General features: G+C 36.4%; 1 protein-coding gene across 27 annotated transcripts in view; it reads right to left on the bottom strand.

Annotated features, from left to right (window-relative positions):
* PAM (peptidylglycine alpha-amidating monooxygenase) overlaps positions 1 to 23,180 on the bottom strand; it is a 279,291-nt gene that overhangs the window by 210,480 nt on the left and 45,631 nt on the right. For 9 of the 27 annotated variants that reach the window (XM_015140496.3, XM_078005079.1, XM_078005082.1 and 6 more), the window contains exon 1: positions 15,645 to 15,679. The exons of the other annotated variants lie outside the window; for them this stretch is intronic. The gene's annotated coding sequence lies outside the window, so the exon portion shown is untranslated. Of the gene's footprint in view, positions 1 to 15,644; positions 15,680 to 23,180 lie in introns of those variants that run through there. 27 annotated transcript variants of the gene reach the window in all.

The raw sequence follows: 23,180 nt of genomic DNA, 5'->3' as shown, positions 1-23,180 counted from the left end.
TTTCCCTGCTGCCCCTTCCTCGGGTTTAATCCTGGGGAGGCATTACTCTTCACATTTAGGGCAGTTCTGGGAACTGGGTCTATTTTAATAACACCAGAGTATAGCAGGACCTCAAATAACGTTTCTTTCAACTTCATTTCATTGTAAGGTTGAGGAGGAAAAAAAAAAAAATCAATTCCTGCCTAGGGCACTGTCTGTGTGGAGTTTGAACATTGTCCTCATGTCTATGTGAGTTTTCTCAGGTACTCTGGTTTCCTCCCACATTCCAAAGCTGTGCATGTTAGATAAACTGGTTTGGCTAAATGGTCTCGCTTGGAATTAGCAGGAGTGTGCGTGTGTGTGTGTGCGCTTGTCGGTGGGATGCCATCCTGTCCGGGGTGGGTTCCTGCCTTGTACCCTGAGATGCCAGGATAGGCGTTGGCCACCTGTGACTCTAAATTAGAATAAGCAAGTTGGAAAATAAATAGATGAATGAGCAAATGAATACAAATCATTGTCAAACAAAAATGTGTAAAGTAGATGATAATCATACAAATGTACAACAATAAATGATGCAATATGAAAGTGCTCAGAGGGTCTGCCATATTGGTTATTATTTGGCTTTGATCTGTGTGGTAGTAGGAGCTGTGCCTGACAATTTTCTTTTTGAAGACATTTATCCCTGGATTTAACCCATCACCATTACAACTATCATCACTGACTGAATCCCCCCAAAATTGGGTAAATAATTATCTTACTTGTTTGTATTAGTCTTCCTTAAACGTATGTATAACTCACACTTATTTCAATGTTTAGTCTGAGAAGCATTTTAGGTTTTTATTTAGAAGTTTGATATCGTTTTTGTGACCAGAAATATGCAGTAGAAACTTAACTTTAATTCGCTTATGGTAAAATTGGTTTCATTATATGTTATTTCACTTAAAGTAACAGTTTTTCCAAGAACCTATGGGGATCTACTGTATGGTAATCTGGAGTCAGTCTGTCCAAGTAATCCCAATCTCTCTACTGGATTAACTGGGCCATTTTAGGCAGTTTCTTCATTGCAAAATAAGGTAATTATAATGTACTTTCTTCATAGGTTTGCTGTGAGAGTAAAATGAAAAGGTGCTTAGAAAAGTGTCTGACACACAGTAGGTACTCAATAAATGTTGGTTATTAACCAAATGACATTTAATAAAGTTCTCTGGAGAGTCATATTATATGTATAATCATAATAAGGGGTATTTGTGCAAGTGGGTATTTGTAAATGTAAACTATATAGAAAATGTCAACACAAAATAAAACTGGCCCAGAAAGAAATAGTTTGGGAAGGAAGACAGCAGCAGTTGGAGAAAGAGGACTTGAGAAAGTCTGTGTTCAGGTGTTCGTAGACATACCTCTGAATTGGGACTCTTCTCCTTTCTCTGAACTTCCACTTTCTTCATAACACTTATTTCAATCCTTCATATCAAAATTATCCTCATTCTTTCTCTCATGAGCAAGTAAGCTCCTCAGGATAAATGGCTTTTATATAAGCTAAAATGTCTCTTAAATAAAGTTAAAACTCTTCTTTCTCCCTTCCCATCTCCAATCCTTACCTTGAAAAATTCCAAGCTTGAATAGAGGTGATTATACAGGCAAACAAAATGAAAATCTAATTCAGAGTTTATCTTTAAAGGTATAGAAGATGATAAATTTCTATATATTCACATTATGTTGCTTTACTTCTGTTGGTTAATCTTTAAAGGTACAGAAGATGATAAAATTCTATATATTCACACTATGTTCCTTCTTTCCTCTTAGTTGATCTTGAAAGGTATAGAAGATGATAAATTTCTATATATTCACACTATGTTCCTTCTTTTCTGTTGGTTCATCTTGAAAGGTTTAGAAGATAATAAATTTCTATATATTCACACTGTGTTCCTTCTTTTCTGTTGGCTCATCTTGAAAGGTTTAGAAGATGATAAATTTCTATATATTCACACTGTGTTCCTTCTTTCCTCTTAGTTGATCTTGAAAGGTATAGAAGATGATAAATTTCTATATATTCACACTATGTTCCTTCTTTTCTGTTGGTTCATCTTGAAAGGTTTAGAAGATAATAAATTTCTATATATTCACACTGTGTTCCTTCTTTCCTGTTGCTTCATCTTGAAAGGTATAGAAGATGATAAATTTTTATATATTCACACTGTGTTCCTTCTTTTCTGTTGGTTCATCTTGAAAGGTATAGAAGATGATAAATTTCTATATATTCACACTGTGTTCCTTCTTTTCTGTTGGCTCACCTCCAAAACTCATCTTCTCACTCTAGCTGTGAAGTGATTAGCTTTACCAATCCAATCCTCAAATTCTTACCCAAGTCCAAGTCACTCTTGCCCTTTCTTGTGAGTGGGTTTCCACGGGAACCATAGCAATGAGTGTATTCCAGACTTCTTCAGAATGTTCGTAAATTTAATTCCTTTATTCTTTGTTCTAACATTCTGTGGAATAAACTTTAATTCACTCCGTTTTTCCCATAAGTACTACATAGCATGTTTTCATCTTGTCAATTATAATTACTTATCCATGTGGATGGGGAAGGAAGAATTCAAACCAGTTTTTCATTATTATTTCATTATATACAGAATACATGTTATTCCTCACTAATCTAGACTATATGTTTGTACAAGTACCATATATTACAAAATGTTTCTAGGACAATGAAATAATTATCTTTTTCTTCTTCTTAAAAATAACATTTTTCCTGTGCTTCCAATATCTTAAATGTATCTTTTTCTACATAATTATCAACCCACATTCACTTATCCGCATTAAAATTGGGTGAGCATAAATTTCTATCCATTTCTTATCGTGACATCCAAGAAGTACCATTTATCATAATCTAACAGTCATAAAAATTTTAAAATGAGCATATTCTCTTGAAACTATTTTAATGTTAGGCTTAAGAGTCAGCATATTGAAGTATTTCCATTTGTAAGTAGCTCTTGCATGAATGGTTCAACACACAGGACCCTGATTTGAAATCATCTCTAACAATCTCACTAAAAACAAAATGCCCCATCAGCTCTATTTATTTAGAAACTTTAACTTTTCCAAGATGTGGTGATTTTATGCTATGTTCTAAATATTTTAATTGGAGAAAAGGAGTCATGAATTTTTTAAAAAACACATTTCTTAATAAACATTTCATTAAATTGCAAACTAACAGTCATAAAAATATACTTTTTTTTCAAAAATTATTTGATGGCTTCAGCTAACGGAAAATACTCTATTTAAAGTATCAAGTGATGACGGGGAAATTCTACTGCGACCACCCTCTCTAGGCAGACTGAAGGCAGATGGTGCTGATGTGTTCAGCAGAGAGGAGTGTTGATCACAGAGTGTCTGCCAATCAAACACTTGGGAAAGAAATGAGCTCCATCTGTGTTTTAATTATGATAGCATAACCATCCAGGGTAACTGCCAGAACTGCACATTTTCAGAGTACGAGACATACCATGTACTTTCTTTCGTAAATGAAAGGAGAAATCCCTATATATAGTACTGGCCAAAAAACAAAAATATGAGCACTGTTGATTAAGAACAAAATCTGTGGTAAGTATGACTGTCCTCTCAAAAATATTTCTATTTTACTGCAGTGCAATGGTTTACATTGTTTCTTTTAAGGCAATGCTAATGTCTGTGAAAGAATTAAAGTGAAGAGGCAATACCTGAAAAATAAAATATTATACACAAATATTTTGGATATCTAAGAGTCAACCTACTAAAATTCAATAAGGTGAGAAAATTTACAAATTTATAAATATATATATAAATATATAAATGCAAATTTATATTATTATATGTATATTTGTGAATATGTTCGTATGATCATACCAGCACTTTCAAAACTTTTCTAGCAAGTGACACCCTGCTCATTTTCTCCAAAATAATGGTAGGTTGTTTCATTGTTGTTCTATTTTGCTTTTCTGTTTGCTATTATTCTCATAAATGAATTTATTCTAGAACTCACCATTTTCATCACTGTGTGAACAGAAAATGTGCAAGCACAGTTATAACATAAGGTTTGCACTTCCACTCTGGAGGGTTTCAGGATCTGTTTGACTGCAAAGTGCAAGGAAGCTTCAAAGAATATAAGGAGAGATTAAAGAGAAACAGCTCTCCTTTGTCCTTCTATTTTGTATCCTCCCATTCTCAGTTATTCTCTTTCACCCTCTCACTACCATCGAATATTTTGGCATCAAGAATTAAAGAGCAAATTCAGAGATTCATATCAATCTCAAGTTTGTTATGCTTTTAAGTTTAAGAAGAGGTATGTGTGCACAAATATAAAGAAAAGATTTCCAAACTCTAAATGTGCATTCATAACAAAAGAAATTGATTCATTTAAGAAGCATTTATCAAGTGCTTATTACATATTGAGATTTGGAACATTAAAGTAAATAAAGATGACACCTGCCCTGAAGGATCTGAGTCTAGCACATAACTGAACGTAAAAAAAGGCCACACATACATATAACAAGACCTTGCATGACTGGTGGCACAAAGGAGGGGAGAAGTCATCTTGCTGGGGCTTGGGGAGACCCTCCTTATCAGAGAGAGAAGTAGGCTTTCTCTGGAACACATGAGGCAGAGGGAAGGGCACACTGGACAAAGGAACTCCTGAGCAAAGACACTTGACAGGTCATGAGGCTTCCTCACGCCTACTCATTTCTTGGGAATGGTGATCCACAGTGTCATATGCCACCAAGAAGTCACTGGGATAAGGTCTGTAAAGGGCAGAATAGGTTTAACCATTTGACAGTTACATAGCTGGTATGCTACCTTTTCCTTTTATTTTTTTCCAACTGTTAATTTTCATAAGACTAGAGGCCACATCTCACAATTGTTTTTGAAAGGAACTGTGTGTTCTCTATGTAACAGGTTATTTATTAGGCTAACTTACTAAATTTGGAGTAGAATATAATTCATTATACTCTTTGTTATGTTGCTACATTGAATCAAGTGAATAAAGCAAAACCTCCTGCCCTTATGCAACTTATGTTCTGGTGGAGAAAAGCAGAAAATAAATGTAATTAATAAGAAAACGACATGTTATGTTAGATTTGATAAGTGCTAAGACTATTTTTTTAAAAGCAAGAAAAAGAGTTAGGGGTTATTGGGAGCAGTCGGGCAGGGAAAGGCCATAATTGTAAATAGATCTTTTCTTTTTTAGAAAAAACAAGTTGAGGTAGGTTTTCGGTAAAGGTTTTACAAAGAAGAAAAGACCTGAAAGAGGCGACTGCAGAGGCCCTGCAGATACCTGGAGGAACTGCACTCCAGGAAGGGGGAGGAACAATTAAAAAGGCCCAACCTAGAAACATGTTTGGCTTGTGATAGGGAGAAATAAAGTCAAAAGGTAGACAGAGACCAGCTTTCCAAGGTGTGGTTTCTGAGGACTTGGTTTACTAAAAAATAAGATGAGAAGCCTCTGGAGCGTTTTGAGAAGAGGAGAGACATGATCGGATACATGTTTTGGAAGAATCACTGTGGCCACTCTATTGACATTAGACCGCAGGAGTCAGGAGACAAGTTAAAGGACTGTTACAAAAATCTAAGCATGAACTAACGATAGTGCCATCTAATAAAAATATCATGTGAACCATACATTTAATTTTTAATTTTCTGATAGTAATTTTGCTTTTTTCAAAAGCAAAAAGGCAAAAATGAAACCACTTTAAAAAATATATCACATTTAACTTAATATAACCAAAATATTATTTCAGTAAGTAATCAATATAAAAATTATTAATAAAATATTGTACCTTCTTTTTCCAAATACATCTTTGAAATCTGGTGTGTATTCACATTTGGAGCATATTTTAATTGGGACTAGCCATATTTAATTACTTAACAGCCACATGTAGCAAGTGGCTACCATACTGAGATAGTACAAAACTAGAGTGATGAAGTATTTCTTTTTATTTTTAAATTTTAATTATAATAGTAAGTCAAGGGTAGCAATCTAACGTTGAACAAGGGATTAGTTAATAAATTGTGGTACAACTAAGTAACTACTAAAAGCTAGGTTTCAAATAATATTTAAGAGTATATAAAACATGTTCACAGTAAATGAGGGAAAAAGAGGAAGAAAACAGCATACACAGTATGATCTCATGAGTGAGAGTAAGAAATAAACATGCATCCCCATAGGAGCCTGGACAAATACATACCAACATGTTAATATTGATGATTTCTGCGATAACTGAGATAGGAAACAGAAAGAGCAAGTTTGGTAGAGGGAAATGGTCAGGAGTTTGGGACATATTATTTGTAGGATGATTATTAGATACCCCAAGCATAAATATATTGTCTAGAGCTCATGAGACAGGTTCAAATCAGCAATATGAATTTGAAAACTGTCAGCATACAGATGGAATTTAAAGCCATGAGACTTTAATAAGAGAATAAGATCATGAAGAGAGTGGGTGTTAATAGAGAAGAAAGTAGGACTAAACTTTAGGATACTCCAACTTTTAGAGTCAGGAAGACGATGAGCAAATGAGACTGGAAAGAACAGTGAGTTAGGGTGAAAGAAAACCAGATGAATGTGGCACTTTCTGGAGTACAGAAAAACTACCTGTCCCAAACGATGCTGAAAAGTCAAGTCAGAAGAGGACAGAGCACTGACCACTCTCTTGACCTGAAGCCACCCGTGATCCTAAAGTGAGTGGCTTTGAAGGACAGAAGGGTTCTCAAAAGTGGGTTCAAGAGCTACCAAGAGAAAAAGAAATGGAAACAACATGCCCAGACTGTACTTGAGCAGTTTTGCTATGAAGGGGAACAAAGAAACAGGGCATTTGTACCACTGTGGCATCATAGTCCTCGTGTTCTCATCTTCTCTCTCCTCCTATAATGTAAGTTCCTTGAGGCAGAGAATGCCTTAATTCTCTGAGCCCAATACTGCTTTTGTGGCAAAGAATTAAAATGTGTGTCCAGTGGTGAAACAGTAATTTTACACAGGCTGGCAGATGACTTAAACTATTGGATTAACATGAGAGTTAAACTCATGTTTCAGATCATCAATAACATAAAACCTCAACTCAGAGTAAACACCTCTGAAAAATAACTGCAATCCAATAATTACCGGCTGTCAGGAGGCATAAGTATAAATTTCTGGATGACTCACTGAAACCTTTCATCAAGAATGATCTTTTTCTTTTTTCCAGATCCCAAGTTTAAAAACCTCTAAACCCAACATTTCTTTGACATTATTGAAAAGATGAAAAAATCCCAAATACTGAAACTTTAGACTTGATAGCCAGTGCAATATCTGCTATGATACAAAAATATATAGGCTGCAAACCAACTCTATAAAGGAGATTGTTATAATGAAAATTACAATGACTAGAAAAATCAGTTGCTCTTCCAACTTTCAACACTTTACTAAGTTTGGACAAATGCCAGCTTATTGCTTCTGTACAACCAGTCTTTCAACAATGGTTCAGCCTAATCAGAAAATCCTCATGGAGCTAACATGTTAGGAGGTAACTCTAGATAACAATCAAGTCAGATATACACTGATTTTGGGCATAAGAACAACTTCCTCTTTAGGTTTCATTTAGGAAGTACAAGTTATTTCTACATAGGGACTTCATTTTAAAAGTTAAGCAAGAGAGATGGAGAAGTGGGGGCCAGAGGATGGGCAGGATACTGGAATAGCTACAGTGATGTCAAATAAATGTAAGTAAGGTTTAGGGGTGTTTAAACTTGGATTCTAGCTAGTTGAAAAGGATAAACTAGTAATTTAATGCAGAAAGTTCAATGTGTAAATATAGTAATCTATTTTATTCACCATAAAATGCCTGATAAAACACTCAAAAACATTCTGCTGCTGCTTTACCTCCTCCTATTGCCCTAACACAATTCCAAAATCCCAACACAATCTCGGTGCTCTGTTTCAGTTCCCTTTCCCCTGGTTTCTATCTTTACTTTCTTCGCTCTATAACCAACAATGTCCTTTCCTTCTGCCCACTCTCTCCTTTATTTTACCTACCTTCTCCCCAACAGAAGGAAATACTGTTAACTGTAGAAGCAAGGATCTGTAGTGGGGAAATGATGGGGAGGCCCCAGTGTGTACCATGGTGTTTTACACTCAGTGAGGGTGTAATAAATAGGAGTTGGTTGTTTAAAATACAAGTTATAGGGAGACTAAAGGAAGATAGAGGAACAAAAGTAAAGAGAAGGACTAGGTTTGAAAGAGCTCATTGTAAAGTAACTGTGTGTATGGGGTGTGTGGGTGTGCATGTGTGCTGCACACACAGGTTTGCATAAGAAAGAGGGGAAAACACTTTCTATCATAAAAGAACACAAAAGAAAGATATGTGAGTTTTACAGTCAGGCAAGTGGGACGGGGATTGGGAAAGCATAGGACAGAGATAAAAAGCTTAATGGAATAACTGCAGATCTGCCAAAATACAGCAATTTAGAATTTTAAGAAAAACATACTCTTTCACTGAACGCAAATAAAATGAATTTATTAAATCCCAACTGCAATCTGCTGCTTGGCAAAATTTACCATGAAAATAAAACAATAATATTATTAAGTAATAAGAAAGTTATCCCCCATATACATATAAGTATATATGTATATATAAATATATGTATATATAAATATATGTGTGTAAAAATATATGTATATATAAATATGTCTATAAATATATGTGTATATAAATATATGTGTGTAAAAATATATGTATATATAAATATGTCTATAAATATATGTGTATATAAATATATGTATATATAAATATATGTATATATAAATATATGTGTGTAAAAATATATGTATATATAAATATGTCTATAAATATATGTGTATATAAATATATGTATATATAATATATGTATATATAAATATATGTATATATAAATATATGTGTATATAAATATATGTATATATAAATATATGTGTATATAAATATATGTGTGTAAAAAATATGTATATATAAATATGTCTATAAATATGTGTATATAAATATATGTATATATAAATATGTCTATAAATATATGTGTATATAAATATATGTATATAGAGACAGAGAGAGAGAGATGCTTTCAGCTTAAACTACTTGAGATCTGAGGTCACACTGTCCTTTGATTAATTCAGAATTGTACTTAGTGCACCATCACACACGTGAGGACATTCAATAGCAATTACTTGGATTGTATTCTGATGGAAGAAGACAGAACTGACCTTTGGCAATAAGGTAAACAATGCCACCTGACTCTTGTACTCCAATAATACAATTGGCAAATCATATTCCTCTGTCATTTTCTCTGCTGAGACTCTTGGGAAGTTTTGAACTTAAATTGCAGCATAAATTTCTTATTGGAAGGTTTGAATATATTAAAATCTTTTAATTAGTGAGCTCATTTCCTTGCTTATAAATATTAAAGGAGACCTGATGATCTCCAGTTGCCGCCCCCTCATGCACCCTTGGCATAAAAGAAAAGCACATTGGAATAGTTCTATTTCTAAGCATTACTGGGGCTACATCCAGGAACCAGTCTCCTACCCCTACCACAGACTCCTTAATTTTTGTAAAATCATCTACGACAGACAGTAAGCAACAGGTATGAGGCACAGTCCTCTCTAAGCTTTTTAACCCGGCTAGTCCCCAGTGCACTGCGGGTCATCCCCCACAGAAGATGGCTAACATCTGTTCCTATGGCTTCATGCCCTTTAAGGTATTGCTGCTTAACCTTTTTTCTCCCTATTTGCCCCAGGTCACAAGATTTTGCCTGCAGAAAGAGTACCCTTTATTTCCATTAATCCTCACTCCAAAGCAGACTGTTTGAGAGGAGTTAATGGAAAAATTGTTCCAGTTATAGAATCTCATTTCCATAGCAGACATTGGCAGAAATGGGGCATTCCACAAATTAAAGTAAAAGAACTCTCTTCATAAAAAGTTTCAATAATTGCATGTCTTTCTGAAAGTTTCACCCTCATTTAAAGATGGAAGTAAAATTAGAGCAACAATAAATTAAAGAAAAACAGCTGAATCAGTGAGATTAAGTGAGAAAGATCAGTGAGAAAAATGAGAGCTTGCAATGGTTCCCTGATCTACAACATCTTTGGAGTAGTTACGACGTAGGATAACTTCCTAGTTCCATCGCTTACTTGCTGCATGACTTTACTCCCATCACTGGGAAAAAATTCCCCCTGGAAATAAAACTCTGTACTGGTTTTCAGTGTAGTTGGTGAGAAATCAACATCTTCGAAGTTTTTGATTTTGAGGTCTGCTTCTATTTCATCCATGCCCAATGACCAAGTACGATTCAAAACCTCAAAACTCTCATCTCCATTAGTTCCTTTATCTCTGATTTCTCTCAAAGATAAACTTCTAAGATAATTTTTAACAAAGTAAAAGGATTAGTAAAGCAACTGAGCCAGTTCAAAATGATTTAAAGATTAAACGGTCTCGTCTATCACAGAGAAGGCAACAGCTACGTGAGATTTTTTTTTTTCAAATAAGCAAAATAGATTTCATCTCTTCTCTAATGTACTGTAGTAGGATCAAATACATAGTAAATGGAATATTCTGTATACTTTTTAAAAATAATCAATTGTTTAAAGGTATTTGGGTTCTGTTTTTATTTACATGAGCACTTGCATTAGTATATACTATTGATAGATAAAAGAAACGAAACATTGAAGTGAGCTTACTATGTACATAAATAACCAAATGTATATTTTATTTATGGAGATACTTTTGATAGATTGCTATTTCATTATTTATTAAATTACATAGTCAACTGATTTTAATTTTTAACTTCATTGCCAAATAATATCTTTCCTTTAATGATGGTAGTTTGATTAACAAATCAATCTCATAATGGCATAAAATCAGATTTTTTACATATAGAATCCTAAGGTTGCTTACACTGTGGTATCAAAAAGAATCAGTGTCAAAATAATTACTTCCTGCAAAGAAATGTGCTTTTCACAAGCCATTGTCTAAGCAAGGATCCTAAGGTAGTATTTAGTTTTTCTCCAGAAAATGATTCCAAAAATAAAAAAGAATATGAGTAGGAAAACAGTTGGTTTTCTTTCCATCTCCTTTTCTTCAGAGAACCACAGCAAAATGTAAATTTAGGCTTTCTGTCCAAAACTAACATATTACAGTAGTTTCTCTTCTGCATCTTTACCACTAGTGTTTAGCAAAAGTTAAAATACAGCTACTAGATATAAATTATCTTATGCTTCGTGTGGATGGACCCTTGTGCTATCATTTGGCTTAAATGTATGATTAACACAGGATGTGAACAATAAAAGAAACTATTTTTGCAGCTGTTGCCCTCATGTTTAAAGTTATTGATTAATGTAATATATTGTACCTTTCCTAGGAAACTGTATCAGGTATACCTGCTAGATTCATCTGCTAGGTCTTGTGACTCATATGGCTTAATGCCAGAGCCATAAATGACAGTGTTATTCAAAACTCAGGGTTACTAGATCTCGCATTTGGCTCTCTAGTGGCCCAGGTATTACCCTTCTGTTTCTAAAGAAACCCCGGCTGATTCACATAGGAGTTAACTAATGGAAATTTTGCAGTCCCAAATCAGTTTGGTTTAATTAACTTCATCTGATGTGAGCCTCTCAATAAAAATATTAAACTGAGAATAGTGTCACTTTATGAGGCTCCCATCTGTACCTAAGAGTTTTGAACATTTGAGTTGGTGAAACATTTCTTTCTAATCTGATTTTCTCACATTAATTATCTTGAGGCATTTTAATATCCTTGGGGATGATTACATTCACTGAATTAGGTCAAAGTTTCATAGTCTCTATTGGCAATCATTGGTTTAATTTATGATTTTTCAGTAAAAATATCGCATGTGTGAATTTAATGTTGATTAAGTCAGCCATGCATTTTGTTATCCTTCTATGGCGGGTAGAATAATGGCCCCCGAAGATATTCATGTCTTAATTCCCAGAGCCTGTGACTATGTTAACTTACATGGCCAAAAGGACTTTGCAGATGTGCTCAAGATTAAGGATCTTAAAATGGGGAGATTCTCCTGGATTATCCAAGTGGGCCCAATCTAATGACATGACTCTTCTAAAGAGGATAAATTTCCTGGCTGCAGAGAACCAGAGAGATGGCAAAGTGAAGATTCAGTCTGTACTTGCAAGCTGTAAAGATGGAAGGAGGTGGCCAGGAGCCACGGAATGCAGACGGCCCTAGAAGCTGGAAAAGACAAGGAAATGAATTCTCCCCTAGAGCCTCCTGAAGGTAGATGTAGCCCTGCCGACACCTTGATGTTTCAGTGCACTGAGACCGGTGTCAGACTTGTAACCAAGAGAACTGTAAGATAATAAATTCGTACTTTTAAAGCCACCAAGTTGGTGGCAATTTGTTATAGCCAACAATAGAAAACTAATAGTTATTATGCTACTTTCATCACTCTTGTAATGGGAGAAAATAAGTTTAAAAGTTGGTTAGGAAAAAGTACTCAACTCCAACTAGAGAGTATGCTGCCATGAAAATGAAAACTGGCCTGTAGAAGGGTGGGCACCAGTTCCAATCAGCCCTGGCTCTGCCACTGAGTGAACACAGAAAACTGAGTAAAGCACTTAACGAGTCCCTCACAACCTGAGCTTCTCCTACCACTGGACAAAATGTTTATTTTCCCAAGTCCATGTTCCCCATATAAGTTTTTCTAATTCTTTTGGATACTGGTTTGATTTAACTTCTTTTTTTTTCTTTTTTTGAGATGGAGTTTTGCTCTTGTTGCCCAGGCTGGAATGCAATGGCGCGATCTCGGCTCACCGCAACCTCCACCTCCCGGGTTCAAGCAATTCTCCTGTCTCAGCCTCCTGAGTAGCTGGGATTACAGGCACGCGCGACCACGCCTGGCTAATTTTGTATTTTTAGTAGAGACAGGGTTTCTCCATATTGGTCAGGCTGGTCTTGAACTCCCAACCTCAGGGTGATCTGCCTGCCTCAGCCTCCCAAAGTGCTGGGAATGCAGGCGTGAGCCACCACGCCCAGCCTTAACTTCTTATCTTTCTTTTTTTTTTTTTTTTTTTTTGAGACGGAGTCTTGCTCTGTCACCCAGGCTGGAGTACAGTGGCCGGATCTCAGCTCACTGCAAGCTCCTCCTCTCGGGTTCACGCCATTCTCCTGCCTCAGCCTCCCGAGTAGCTGGGACTACAGGCACCCGCCACTTCGCCCGGCTAGTTTTTTGTATTTTTTAGTAGAGACGGGGTTTCACCGTGTTAGCCAGGATGGTCTCGATCTCCTGACCTCGTGATCCGCCCGTCTCGGCCTCCCAAAGTGCTGGGATTACAGGCTTGAGCCACCGCGCCCGGCAACTTCTTATCTTTCTAGTGAGAGCCAAGGTGATCCTTTTTCTGCTATATTTCATTCATCTCATGCTGGAAAAGTCTACAGACCCGACATTTCCATATTTCAGCAAAAACAAGTTTAAGTATCTGTAAAATTTAAAACATCCTTATTAGAGCATAAAAATAAAGTAAAAACTTTCCTAAACCAATTTTAAAAATCACAGCCTAAAACTACTTGGAACTACTTCCTGATTCAAGCATGAAGGAAACTGTAATCTTTATAGTACACTCTTTATAGTGCTGCTCATATCAATCAGGTCAGCAAAAGTGTATTTTCATGGATATTTTAAGGGTTCAAAACTGCAGAAATATTTTTTAAATTATTACTACAAAGAGTTATTGAAGAAATTAAACTATGTCACCCCACACATTAACATGGCAAAGAACAAAAACCTAATATAATTTAGCTTAGAATATATTATTCTTGTTTCCAACATAAATATTAGGTGAGTGTTTTAATGAAAAGGTTTTAAACAGTATGGAAGCAGTTTAGATTGACTTACTTTCTTCAATATTTAACCTATTATAATCTAAATTAGGGAGTAACTTAATTTTTCCTACTTTTTAGAAACTTTTTCTGATAGTAATTACCAAGTAAATTTTCAAACACAAACAAGATTAAGTATTCAAAATAGTGAAGAAATTCAGCCAAAGCATTTAGCCTATTTTCAAGGCAGAAAGAAATTCAAAGACTAAGCATTATGATATTTAAGATAAGACATATCCTTTGCTTACAAGCAATTAAATTTAAATTTTTAAGCAACGTTTCACCCTCTCACAACTATACTTCTCACTGATTCTTTGTAAAAAGGTGAATCATCTCATGCAGAAATAAAGCAAGTTAGACAGCAGGGTATATTTCAAAAGGCTTCAAAAAGACAAGAAACAAATGCAAATTTTAGACATTTCTCTAGAGACGGACAGTCTAAACCATTTACCTACCTATCAGCAAAGCCATCTGGCTGCCTTCCACACAGAATAAATATTCAACTACATAAAGTAATGGGAGCCGTCCCAGCCCATCCACTGCACTCTTGTTCTTTTTTCTCTGCAAAGCTATCTATTAATTAATTAGAAACTGCTGTTATCTACCACTTCCATTAAAATTCAGTTTTGTTTGTTTGTGTGTTTGTTGTTTTTGGTAGAGACAGGTCTTGCTTGCTTTATTGCTCAGGCTGGTCTCCTGGGCTCAAGCGATCCTCTCACCTCAGCCTCTTCAAGTGCTGGGATTAGAGGCGTGAGCCACCGTGCCTGGCCAAGTATTACATTCTTCACAGAATGTACTACTGAATCATCCCTTGGGAATCAAGAAGAAGAAATAAATGCAAAACTAACCTTATGGGCAGAACTCTCAGAAGGAAGAGATTCAGAAGGAGGCTGATAGAGAGGAACTGGTTGTGTGTCTCATTATTTATTGTTTGTTGATAAGGCATACTGTCAGAGAAAAACTGAAACAGCACTAACTTCTCGAGGCAAATATTCATGTATCACTGTTCTATCTGAATGTTATAAGTGGTTCTACTATATTCTTTCTGTAAAGCTGAACATAGCTGGATTATCTTTAAGAAGGATGGATAAGTATTTAAAGAAAACTTTCATGAAGCACTAATTGCATTCATCACAATAATATAAGCATTATTTTTACAATCAAATTGTGTGAGATATTGAAAAGCAATAAAAGTGTGGCATAACTATGGAATGGTGATTATTACTATACTCTGAACTCCATACATCTCCCTTTCACCAACTAAATCTTTGTCCTACATGTTTTAATTTCTATAACATACAAATTCTCAACTTAACATGGCTCTTCTTTCTAATATCTTCCCATACCATCTTAGATATTTCACATGTTAATACATTTAAACTGCCAATATCGTTTAAAATGCCAATACAATATACTTACACACTTTTAAAAAAGTAACCCTACTTGCCCTGTGACACTTGTCAAAATATTTTAAGGAAGTTATATATTTCGAATAGTTTGAAATAAAAACCTATTGCTGTTTACCAGGGACAGTAGCAGACATTATACTGTGCATTCAGTTTTCTTTATAAGCCTACCCCACATGTGCCTGCCCACACACACCTACGCACATACACACACACACTTTAAGTACAAACTACAAATCTGTTCTAAGTAATTGACTGAAATGCTCCCATTCACTGTGATTTCAGTCAGTAGCATATCTTAGAAAGCAAGAAACCAGAAACAGAATAATAGAAACATTTAGTAATTCTTCAATATGCAAAACAAGGCACTTACCTTCCATTGCTACAGATGTCTGAAATCTGCTCACTGGAAAGCGAGCAACGAGACAGAGGGGCTTTATTGCGGGGTGAATCATCCCCACGTAGATGCTCTGAACAACCCCTGTATGCATACTGACATCATCAGGAGAGACTTGGAGGCAGAGGATACTATGGTAACCAAGCAATGTGCTGGGAGACAGAAGCCTTTAATTGCTTTAACAACTTCCTGGGGTTCCAGCTACCAGGCTTGGATTTGCTAAGTAGGAAATGAAGGTTGTCACAGAGGCAGCGGGTGTGACACAAAGCAAGAGGACTCGATGAATTCTGAATCTATTAATTGCGATGTGACTTTTTAATGACAAATATCTTTACACGATTCTGTTAGCATCATTCCTCTCACATCTGAAGCTCTGACGAAGGCACAGGTCAATAAATAATGCTCCCAGGTAGCAACAGTCTAAGTATTCATATATGGTTTTCTCATTTAACTAGCATTAACATTGTCACATTACAAACATCCTTATACTTAATGGTGAATACTTCATTCCCTTTGAAAAGAAAGCTCACATCTGTGCCTTTGGAGGTCAGCTTACTGCTAACAATGAAAACTGACTCTCTATTTACTTCTCCATGAGGCGGCAGCTGCCCATTCTATTTATCTTCTAAATCCTTGCCAATACATCACTTATCCAGAAAACACCTCCAGCGAAATGCCTAATTATGACACCCAGACAAAATCAGAAGATATCTGTTGACTGCTGCCACGGTTTTCTGGTTAAGTCTCTTCCATCACAGGCAGAATTACTTCCACTTCTAACAATCCTCCAAACTACACATAATTTAAATCTCTCTTTGAACTATTTGTCCTTCCCTGCCTCTGTCACCCACATTCAGAGAAATACAGCCTCTCTTTAAAATATCCAGTTTAAAGTAATTGCTTAAAATAACAATGTTTCAACATCAAACCAAGTCTATAATGAAATACCACATTTATTTGATCAGATGCAACACTTTAATAAGTATATAATTTATCATCTGTACTATGGAAGCTATTGTTTTCTTCTCCATGAATATTAGATTGACATGTTTTTAAACAATACTGCCATCTAATTTTGCTACTGCAAATACTGTAATTGTACAGATAAGCAAGTAACTTACCAGATTTTAAGATATTCATATCACAAAAAAAAATGAAGGTTGTCATTCTGTACTGTATATTTAGATCTCAGCTAGTTCAAAGAAACTATTATTATCTCTACTTCAATTTAGATGAAGCTAAGCCTACCTTTTAATGTTTCCCTTGTGAGTAAATAGTGTGCAAATGTATAACAATAATACTGCGTACAAAAACAGTAAAATGGATTGCAATAGCACCAATTTACAATCTGGAATATGTAGAAAATTTTAACTTAATTGATAAGTTGGGCTTTTCATTCCCATACAGATTAGAAAAAATTCTGAAAGCAAAATAGCAAAGTCAACCCTCACAAAAACATACAGTAATTCAGATTTTTCTAAATTCAGGTAAAGTGAAAAAGCTTTCCAACAAAATGGAATTACTGCTATCCTTTCATTTGTTCTTCTTGAGATCCTGAGTGTTAGAAGCAAAACCGCAAAGTTTACTATAAATTAACAGTACAAAACTCTGTGTGTGTGTGTATCACACATATATTCAAATTTTAAAATAAATACATGTATTCATCTGAATATGCACTGAAAAATGCCCAGAAGACACACACCCCATTGCCAGGAGTGTTGCTTCTAGCAGTGTCAATTGCAGACTAGGTTTGAAGGAGAGTCTTCCAATTTTCATATTACATGCTTTTAAAAGGTCTTTATTTAACTATGAATATGAGTTACTATTGTAATTCAAACAATGGAAATTCATTGAACTGCGTTCTGAGCTTGCAATCCTGGCTTACCTGCCCTCACAGAAGGCCAATGACAGCTTCAGTGGTCTAGGTCCTAACAGGCTAGCCAGACTATTTCAAGGTTGTTTCAAACAACTCTTAGGAGGAGATGACCCACCTGTCTACACAGAATTAGGGTGTAAAAAGCAAATAAAGGTTATCTAGGCAATACACACACAAAAAGGGAGCACTTGTTTTGACTTTTCCAGAGATGTAGCAATCATACAGAACAGTCCAACAGTAAAGCTGGTTTGTTAGATTTACTTTTAAAAGGTACCATTTTAAAAAGAGCACATCCAAAAATAAGACCAAACCAAGAGGTCTCTGACATTATGAATGGCTGAAGGAAATATGGAAGACCACCAGCAGAAACAAAAATCAAGTGTGAGTGAGAAAAACGATCCCACGTGGCCAGATTATGGGGCCTGTTAGAGATGCTTGCATTAGAGAAAAGAGGCCTAATTTCTCCAACCTCCATTCCCTAATTCCAGGCCTCATTTAGTTTTTATTTTCCTCTTAAATCTACAAAACTGTCACGGTGTCTTGTACTAGTGTTCTATTTCCTCCCACCACTTCACTAAATATTTTGGTCAGCATGATCTCACCACCTTATTAGAGAAGATCATAAACTGTTTCTTGAATTGATAACTTCCCACAAAAATTACCTCTTCTTTTGATTCTCAAGGACAGCAAGAGACAGACCTTGTGAAGTACACACCCACAGAAGTATGAGGTCCAGAGGTTAGAAGCAGACCTGGAGCAGGGGCAAAACCTACCCAATAGCAACACTGGCCCCATCGAGCTCTGACATGTTCTTGCTGGATAACAGTATACCTTCTTTTATTCAGAAAAAAACACTTCTTTCCCAAGAGGATCCTAAGACTTCAAAGACATCTAAACGATAGTGTAAGTTCTCTAACTGAAAGAAAAGAACAGTTAGAAGGAAAATGAGGGGCTGAGTATGGTGATTCATGCCTGTAATCACAGCATGTTGAAAGGCCGAGGCAGGCGGATCATGAGGTCAAGAGTTCAAGACCAGCCTGGCCAATATGGTGAAACCTCGTCTCTACTAAAAATACAAAAACTAGCCAGGTGTGGTGGCACATGACTGTAGTCCCAGCTACTCGGCAGGCTGAGGCAGGAGAATCACTTAAACCCAGGAGGCGGAAAGCACACCACTGCACTCCAGCAGCCTGGCCGACAGAGAGAGACTCCGTCTCAAAAACAAACAAAAAAAAATGGAAATGCTCTTTCATAAGAAACAAACAAACCAGCAGTATTTCCTAAAGAAATAACCCTATCAATTTTCAAAAGTATTATAAATCTCATCTCTCTCCCAGTTAACCACCTTAAACTGATGTTTAGAGTTGAGCAAGACCCTGAAACTTACTTATTTCTTAAACTAAGTGAATTCATCATGGCAAGTGCCAATTCAGAAGCAAATGGGGGTTAAAGTCCCACCTATGAGGGGACATTTGGGCAGGATTTCTAAAGCCCTGACTGTCAGCTACAGTGGCCATTCTGCTAGTTCCTTCAAGTCACTTTTCTGAGGATAAGGCAAAACACCCTTAATCCTGACCCAGCTTAGCCTCATAATCTAGGTTGAACTTCCTCCTAGTCCAGACGAGCAACAGTCATGGTTCCTCTGATCTCGATAGAACATTTTTTTTTCTAAATCCAGTTAAGATGTTCCAAGGACTGAAAAGTGACAGTGGGATGTGGGACTTTATTATGAGCATTTGGATTTCAATATGTTAATTAAAACTAATTCATACTGACTTAATGAAAAAGTAGTCCAAGAACTTCTAATGACAAAAGCGTTGGGACTCCCCATCACACTTAAATCCAGTTAGCAGCCAACTTTCCCTGATCCATCTCTTCCTGTTCCATTCCCACTACTGCCCCTCTAGCTTAGGTCTTCTTTATCAGGCATCTTATAATGTTCTGGCTTCCCTGACTTCAGTGTCTCGCTCCTTTAATAATTCTATTCATCACTTTGTCCTTGATGCATCTTTATAAAACATTGCCTTGACCAGGTGACCACCAAACTCCAAAACTCTAAAAGGCTCCCCTGTGAGCCTCTAAATCAAGTGCACATTTCACTGTTTCAGCATAAGCCCATCTTTACCAGACAGACCTCCTGATACTTTAAGCAACAACTAATTAGACAATCTGATGCACAAATATGTCCCCATACTTTCCCTCCTCCAGGCCTGTGCTCTTACTGTTTCTTCCCCCTGGAATTCCACATCTATCTCCCCATCCCCGCTGCAACCCTCATACTTCTCCTGTTTCTCCTCCCTACCAATCCAAACGCTATCAGCTCTTCAAGACCCATCATTAGAAGTCAATTCCCTCTCAGAATTGTCAGTGTTCTTAACCTTGAGAATTGCACTTAAAACATACTTTCGCATAGTTATTTATCAAGTTGCCTAATTTCCTACTTTCTTTAATCTTCTGAAAGGTAGACACAAAGTCAATGTTCACCTCTTATTCTATACATAGCACTGTGCCTTGCATTTGGCATTCCCTCAATAAATACTTATTCAATAAATAAACACAAAATTTATTATATCCTATTTTTCCATGGTGCTTAAAATTCAATTTTTTCAATCTTTTAAAGAACACAGTGTGGTAGGGAAAGGTAGAAATCAAAATTTCACTTTTAGAAATGAAAAACAAAACAGAGGCTCAAAATGATTCCGTGGTTCCTCCTGTGTCTCATGGCTTCTAGAATCCCTGATGCCGCAATCTGCTCCTTACTTGGACCTCTACTGCTTCTCATTGCAGCCAGAGAGCAAGTGTGCTCCCATTCCCTCATAGTGAATCCACTGTGTCTAAAGAATTAAGGCTGGAATGGCCTTAATTTTTCTTCCTTACTCATGTCCTATGGCATCATTACTCACCTCATCCTAACATTCTCCAGGCAACTTATGAGGGATGAGAGAAACATCTCTTGTTACCCATTTCTCTAGCTACCATCTTATCCTACTCAAAGACAAAGCATCTTATCCTCCTCTGACTGCTTTGGTGATTCAAGTCGAATGCATTACTTTTCTTTTCTTTCTGTCTTTTTTTTTTTGGACACAGAATCTCTCTCTGTTGCCCAGGCTGGAGTGCAATGGTACTATCACAGCTCAGTGCAGTCTCAATCTCCTGGGCTCAAGCAATCCTCCCACTTTAGACTCTCGAGTAGTTGGGACTACTGGCATGCACCACCACACCCAGCAATTTTTAAAATTTTTTTGTGTGTAGAGGTGGGGTCTCGCTATGTTGCTGAGGCTAGCCTCCATGACTTTCCTAAATATCACTTCCTCATTTTCAAAAAGGGAAGAACAAGAGTACCACTTCATGCTGTAGTTATGAAGATAAAGATAACGCATAAAGTACTGGCACATCACAAGCACTCCATAAACAGTAGTTATCATAATTAATAATAATAAGCAAAACCACAGATGATAGGATGACACCACCTTCTTTGAGAGGCTTCATCTGTATTCTGGAACAGTACTGTAACGGGGTGATGTAGAAATAGAAATTGGCCAAGTAGGGCCCTTAAGAGTTTGAGTAATTAAGTGGGGCCTCAGTTTTTTTAATATTTAAAATGAGCATGTTGGTCTGCTCCAATACAACACGCCATATGCTGTGAAAGTGTTCTACGGCAATTCTTTGACCTCTCCCGCATAAATATCTGCCCTCTTCTGCAACCAATCCCAGCAGAGTGCCCATTGTATGGGTCCTTTTCTCAGTCTGTGTAATAGACTGAAGCTACGCAAAGCTTTATCCTTAAAGAATTTTAATTTCACTTTCATTTAAAGGTCCAGAACTACATCTTTATACTAGCTCTGAACTCACCCAAGAGTCGATTAACTTTAATATTTTCCCCAAACCAAACACAAATTATAAAGCCTTCAATGTTTTGAATCTAAAAATCAAAGGAATTATACATGATGGCTTACTCTAATACCAAAAACTCCCTTCAACATTTCAAGATTCTAATTTTGATTATAAGTCCCAGAGGAAGAGCTGGATTAAGTTCTAATATATTTTTTTTCTAAAGAAGCTACTTTAAGATAAGTTCCCATTTTCGTCTCTCAATTAGTGGAGTTTAAAATACCTTTTCCCTAGGATACAAATAAGGAACTTTGAGGGAAATGTAGAGCATTTTTGTGACTCTAACCATAGATATTGTTTTCATGAAATGAAAGGAAGCATAAGCGGGGTTAAGGAGGATGCCTGCAGCCTAAGAAGACCAGCAGAGCCGAAAAGATCTGACAGCAGGATGTAGGTTATAATGCTTCTGAAGGAAGCAAGGTTTTTTGTGCAAGGGTTTCACAAAGGGCATTCAGGCAGGACTGTGCCTGGATTTAAACTAATCAACCAGTCAGTTCCACAGTGCTACGATTCCTTCTGTTTAACTGATTAAGGCAGGTTTACTGGCAGTTCCCAAATGATGTCAATAGCTTCTAAAAGGTCAATTGCAGCCAGATATACCAAGTGTCCTACAACAAAAAGAATCAGTAATTACTCCCCTATAATCTGTGGGGTGTGAATTATCCTATTTGAATTGAATGCCCTGATTTTTTTTTTCCTAAAAGCTGAAAGACAATTTATATGTTTTAATGATATAAATTATAAGAAAACCTGTTTTATTTTATACTATGTCTAGTTAAAACAATATAAATAGCTCAGTTTCAGTATCACATGGTGAGGTGAGGTGGAATCCTCCAGTCAATAAGGACTATGTTAAATATACTAACTTGTTATAGTAAGCAAGTTAAAACCAAAGCAATGTTATAACGCAAGCTCACAAAAAGAAAGCTACAGCTGTATGTAACCATTGTCAAGTAAGAAATGCTCAGAAAACAGCAAGTATATAAAAATATATATACTTATATATTTTCCAAGCCATGTGGAAAATTCCATCTGGGTTCAAAACTGGATTCTAGCCCTTTGGGAGTTTCTTTAAAATCTGATGTTTCATTGTTTTTCCCAAGCAGTAGGGGATTTAATGCATTCTTGTAAAATATTAATTACACGTGTCTTGGGCACTAAGTCTAAAAGGAAAAGGGAACAGAAGATAAGCCCAGGATGCTAGAGTAGAAAGTGATCAGGACCAGCTCTTGTCTGTCTATGTCCAGACCAGGGACTCAAACAATAACTGCCAGCCCAGAGACTTGAAGGGAGTTCCAAGAACTCAGCATAGCCCCCTCCCTCCCATTAATGTCCCTGACCTTCATTTATGAAAAAGGAAGCAATGTTGCACAGTTTTTTAGAGCACAGCATGGGACCTAAATCCCAGCTCTGCCACTTCCAATCTCTGCGATCTTGAGCAAGCTACTTAACCTCCCTGGGCCTCACTTTTGTCACCTATAAGATGAAGGAAAAAGAATGACACCTTTAAAGGTTGCTGAGAGCACGTCTAAGAGCCAGGTAAGGCCACTGCTCTTAGAGAACTTGTATTTTAGAGTGAGAGGTAAAACAAGGAACAATTAAAGAAATAAATTACAATTTTGTATACATGCAAAAGGGCTCTGAAGAACCGTAACACAGAGTGATTGGATAAGAGACTGACTGGATGGGGGGATGATTGAGATACCATTGGCAGAGAGAAACCTCAGTGTCAGAAGAAATGACAC

This window comes from Macaca mulatta, chromosome 6 (genome assembly GCF_049350105.2).
Source record: "Macaca mulatta isolate MMU2019108-1 chromosome 6, T2T-MMU8v2.0, whole genome shotgun sequence".
Taxonomy (NCBI): domain Eukaryota; kingdom Metazoa; phylum Chordata; class Mammalia; order Primates; family Cercopithecidae; genus Macaca; species Macaca mulatta.
Note: the sequence above shows the minus strand (reverse complement) of the source record. Positions and strands in the feature narration are given on the sequence as shown.